The sequence below is a fragment of the Littorina saxatilis genome, linkage group LG16 (assembly GCF_037325665.1).
Source record: "Littorina saxatilis isolate snail1 linkage group LG16, US_GU_Lsax_2.0, whole genome shotgun sequence".
NCBI lineage: Eukaryota > Metazoa > Mollusca > Gastropoda > Littorinimorpha > Littorinidae > Littorina > Littorina saxatilis.
Window position 1 is genome coordinate 18,454,581 of NC_090260.1, and position 6,029 is coordinate 18,460,609.

Consider the following 6,029-nt stretch of genomic DNA (forward strand, 5'->3'; position numbering starts at 1 on the left):
CATTTCAGCTTGGTCACTTAAAGTTTTGTTATTGAAATGTTTGTTCGAAATATGTCATTTTTTTTACATTTTTAAAAACTAATATTTGAAACAGAAAATTTATATTGGTGTATTCCCTATTGCGTCCTGTATCTAAAACTATATAGTTTTGTTGTTTTGTATTGATAATTATGCTTAAAAATGAAGAAAACCGATAAATAACCACTATCTTTATTTATGAAAAAAGACACTTAAAAGCAACTTCTATCTATTCCTTATCATTTTCTGATTCCAAATATATATAGTTTCATGGTGTTTGACGTTGAAAATATGCTCAAACTTAACAAACTCGGATCGTTGAATGGAAATTATACTTCCAAGCTCCAAAAGCACGTCATTTCAAGTGTGGAACACGCTCATGACGTCATACTGAAAGGTGATGAATTATGGCTTCACCTTGCGATGTTTCATTTCAAACATGGTAACATTTTTAAAGGGGTTTCTTTCTCAGATTTGTGTTTGCCCTCTGTCTGTCTCTCTATGTCTCCGTCTGTCTGACTGATTCAATTAAATGTGTAATTACTTAGTTTTGCAAAAGTCAAACTAAGTATGATATACCTAATTGATTCAGGTCTCTAAATTCTTATTGTAAAATTGTGAGTTTTATTCAAAACAAATTTAATTGGTGTTTTAAACTCAATAATGGGGCATGCTGTGATGAGTAGAAGAATGTGTGTTTACGAGCAGAAAAAAGCGCATCAAAGTCAAGAATCGTGTTTTTCTTTTTCTATTTTCACCTTGTAGTTTCATACAGACACTAAGCAACAGTGTAGTACCACTTCCAGTGCAATATCTTGTACTTTAATTTTGACCATCTGTGTAACACTTTATTGACCCATGATCTGAGCTGTTCACTTATATAAAGCAATTATTTGAATTATTTAAGTTGTTACTATTATTGTTTTGCAAAGCTTTCGCAGCCACCTGTTCCTCGGATCCCACGTTGTCAAAATTAATTTGGTTTTATATCATCTATGTCAAGCCACAGGTTGACATTGTAAATAATTGGAAAATAAATTTGAGAAAAAATAAAGAAAAACTGGAATTGATGTACAGACATACACACGAACACACACAAAACAAAAATGTATTATTACAGGGATAAAAATATAGGCTTGAGTGGGGTTTGAACCGGGGTCCTCTGAGTTGTGGGGTGGGCGTTGTTACCACTGGGCCAACGGGACATGTGGTTGTGTAACCTTATATTTTCATTCAGCTTTTTAAACCAGTGTCTCTAGAATGTTCTAGAATGTTCTGGGACAGGAACTTGTCATTACCCAGATTTCTCTTTCTTCCTGCTTTTTCACTTTTCCTCTGGCTGTCTGAGAGGGAGGAGGTCTCCGGCAATTCTCTGTGCTCCTTGGAGGCATCTGTGAAGAAATTATTTTCTTCCCCATGCGGGCACTAATGTATTTCTTGTTTGAAATCGTAGTGAATTTCATTTCTATGGTTGGGTGAAGTTAACGGACAGAGAAGTTTGGGCTGGATTCTTGGACTTGCACAGGTGGACCCTGATGTATGGGACTTGTGAGTATTTCTTTTCTCCTCAGATAGCCATGTTGTAGAATGAATGGATAGTTGTTTGTGTCATTGTCTTGAAATTATTACATTTCTCGTAGGGTTTGGTGAGATAGAGGTGTAGCCTACTTCAATTGAGTTCTCTTGTTTGGAAATACCCTGATTTTAACATTTTGAGTTAGCAAGGTTTAGAGGGTGAAACATGGAGGTAACAATATTCAAATATGGCTGACTAGGAAGTCAGACCAAGAAGGAAATGACCTTCAGTAAGAAACATGTTCTCAGATGGTGAAATTAAAATCAAATGTTGGAAATTTGATTTATTGTGAACTTGTTTTGATTCATTATCTCCAATGAGGTCACGTGTGACATATTTGAATGGTTGTACCAAATTTTGGCTAATTTTTGTTGTGCAACTGGAAAACTTGTAAATATGTCATAAGAATTGGATTGTTTGGTCTTTGGCAAAATTTTCATATAAATTTTAAGGAACTTCCAGGCGTTTGAACTGTTGTAAACTTAGGGTTAGGGCATTATGTATTCATTGGTGAATGTGATGTTTACGGAACTTTATGTTAAGCGGAATTTGTATTACTGTATGGGGTTTCGGTATAACATATGTTTAGGCACCTGCAGTGCTGTTGCCAAACTGATGTTGAGGGATGGTGGGCCAACCCAGAGCTAGACGTGGGCCAACTCTGAGTGAGACGTGGGCCAACTACACGATTACGGGGGCGTCGCCAGATGGGGTTTGCGCCACCAACCATGGCTCAGATGTTCTGAACTTGACGTGAATGAACTACAGACTGTTAAGTAAAACATACCCAGTTGGCAATGGACTCTAAAGACTTTTAAGTGTTTGACAACAGTCCGTATAGTGATCCGAACCAGCCAGTTGGATCATAAAGAGTTCTAGACCTCACTCCTGAAGACAGAATAGCTACTTCGTACTTTTTGAGCACTGAACTTCGATGTCATTATTTTATATTCTTTTTTGAAGATGTGACTATTTACAAGACATTTTTGAACTTTGGTCGGCCTAATTAGATGATGGCGTCATCTTAGGTTGGGGTCAAAATTTTGTTTTGAGTTTTGGATTTTTGGGAATTGTCATATTATTTTTGAGGGCAAATTGTTTTCCTGTGCTCAATGTGAATCAAGAACCATATGTGGGGCTATTTTTGAGGAAGGGTGAAAGACTTCTTCCTGGGTTTTGATCTCATCATCTGAGCATCAATAGGAAACCCCCCCAGCTAGACAGGGGAAAAGTCAACTGTATTGTGTTTTGGTCTTAGTATTAGGCTATTGCCTTTTCCAAACTATACGTTTTGTTTTCTTGTGTTTCAGATCGTCTTTTTTTTTGTATTCTATATTTGTGGAAGGTAACGGTGGTGAATGTGTAGTGACGTCCTGTTTGTTTGTCTGAACGTAATAAATTTCTTGTTTATCTTTTAAAACACTGTGTTAGAAAATACATCTTTTTAGTATTGGGCGAATAACTGAGTGATTGTGTGTGTGTAGTGAAATCGACCAATATAAATCCAGTCTATCACTTTAAACAAAAAGAATCCCAGGACCATTGGCTGCGATCGATTGGGATCCCAGTTTTTGGCCCTGACAATCTAGTAAATCGATATTTGTGCCTCATCACATATGCTTCCCTGACTGCGTGAATCGTTCATGAATACTTTTAAGATTTGCATCGTTATCGCTTGAAAGATTAAAATATTACAATGAAAACAATGTTAGTTTTAGCTTGTTCTGTGAATGCTGATACGAGAATGTAGGCATAAAACTCTGCCATCAAGTTTAACATTGATAATCTATATTAAAACAGAAAGTCAACTTGAGAGCTAGAGATGCATCGGGATTTATAAGTATGGAACTCCATTGGAATTTAGATATATTTTTGATTTGATTTGAATTACCGATAAGGAAATTAGAATAATGAATGAGAACAAATGTAGATTAAGACGAAAGATAGGATGTATTGTAATTGTATTAAACATGTTTTGTAGAAGAGAGTGTAGATGTTGTGACAGAATTTGGGATTCGATTATAAAAAAATGCTCGCGCTGGACCCGAGTACTCTTCAGACTGGCTCGCTCCCCCAGTATGAAAGTTTTTGTCTTGTGCACGTTTAAGACCAAGTGATTGCTCTGTGTGAATTACAGGCATTCCCTTTGCTATATACATACATTGCATGCGAGCCGAGGATGTGCGTGGTGACTGGCCTTTCTCTTTTATTTGATCACAGTGAAAAATATAGTGCCGACCCTCTTCATAACTGGTGAACTGGTGGCCCACGAAGTTCTTTTACTGTCCTGGGTCGCGGATTCTTGCATTTATCACGCCCCAGGTAGTTTTACCAAATTCTAAATTTAATGTAAAGTGAAGGTAAAAGACTGAAACATATGTAAACAAAGGAAACCATAAGAAAAAATACAAATTAATATGAAAAGAATCAAAACACAAAATCGCGACCTCTAAACCACCGCAGTCGCGACCGAGCAACCAACGCTTGGTAGAAAATGGGGTACACAAAAAATCAAATTATTCAAACACACAACGCGCAAAGCCTGTCTCAAACCACCCGTTGGCTGTTGCTCCGTGTGAATTCCTCCCACCGCCAAGTCGTTTTTGTGGTTTATTTCGCATTTAGGTCCCAGGTAACATTATGAAGTTTTAATACGATCAATCGGACCTATTATCAAGTTAGTGTATCAACTTTTGAACGAACTGCGCCCAGTAGTTTCCCAGCAATAAGCTGTTAAGTCGAGACAGACAGACACACACACACACACACACACACACACACACACACACACACACACAGACACACACACACACACACACACACACACACACACACACACACACACACACACACAGTACTAGCGTACTCGGGGATAAAAGAGAACATATGAAGAAGGATGCTCCCCGCCCGTACAGAAAAGAAAATAAGTCGCGTGAAGCAATATTACTACATTTAGTTAACCCTTCAAACTCACGGAGTAAAAGTGACCGCACCGCATTTTTTTCAATAATATGACAGGCGCAGTTGCCTAGTGGATAAGACATCGGCCTCCGGAACAGAAGGTCGTGAGTTCAAATCCCGGCCGCGTCCGCCTTGTGGGTTAAGGGTGGAGATTTTTCCGATCTCCCAGGTCAACTTATGTGCAGACCTGCTAGTGCCTTATCCCCCTTCGTGTGTTAACGCAAACACAAGGCCAAGTGTGCACGGAAAAGATCCTGTGATTCATGTAAGAGTTCGGTGGGTTATGGAAATTATGAACATTCCCAGCGTGCTTCCCACGAAAGCGGCGTATGGCTGCCTATATGACGGGGTAAAAACCGACTCGTGCAAAAAAACATGAGTGAACGTGAACTATTTAGTCGACTGAGAGAGGGAAGATATGACGTAATTTGTATTCAGGAGTCTTATATTACACAGGCAGACGTAGCAACGTGGAAAAAAGAATGGGGAGGTGAATTAATCTCGACTGAAGGAACAAAGCACCCAAGGGGTCAACTTATTCTTATAAGAAAGCAGATTTCCTTCGATTGGTCCATCGAGTGTCAGCATGAACGAATTGTATCCATAAACCTGTCTATTAATGGAAAAGAAACAACTATTTTTAATGTGTATGCTCCAAGCACTTTCAGAGAAATGAAAATATTTGTTGCTGTTCTTACTGAAGAGATCAACAAAAGTAATTCGATGATTAAAATAGTTTGCGGTGATTTTAACAGTGTTAGAGATAATAACCTTGATATCATTAGTGGCGAAAAACACATGTCAAACTTTTCAACTCTTTTGTCGAACATTGTGGTCTAAATGACGTCTGGCGTATTTTTAATCCCGAGACTAGGGAATATACATGGTCCAAAATAAATATTAACAAGTTTATAGCCAGACGGTTAGACTATATTTTTACAACGGAAGAGGGAATGGACACAGTGATCGAGACTAATTTAATGTCTGTCCCAACATCCGACCACAGAGGTGTACGTATTACACTAAAACTCTCTAACGGCAAGAAAGGACCGGGTTATTACAAATGTAATAATCTACTCTTGAAAGATAAGCAATATGTGCACAAAATTAATAGTGTAATTGACACTTACCTTGATGAAAATAAGCAGGAGAACCCTGAACAAAAATGGGAATTATTAAAAATAAAAATAAACGAGGAAACGATCCGATTCAGTAAGCAACGTGCAGTTTTCAATAAAAATAAGCAGATTGACACATACAACAAACTTGAATCTTGTGAATCCGATCTTGCTAGGGAACCTGATAACGTCACTTTACTAAGAAAACGCGAAGAACTTAAAATTCACCTTGAAATTCATGAACAAGAGCGATTGAAGAGCGCACAAACGAGATCTCGAATTAAATGGATTGAGGAGGGGGAAAAGAACACCAAGTTTTTCCTCAATCTAGAAAAAGTACGGGCAAATGCAAAACT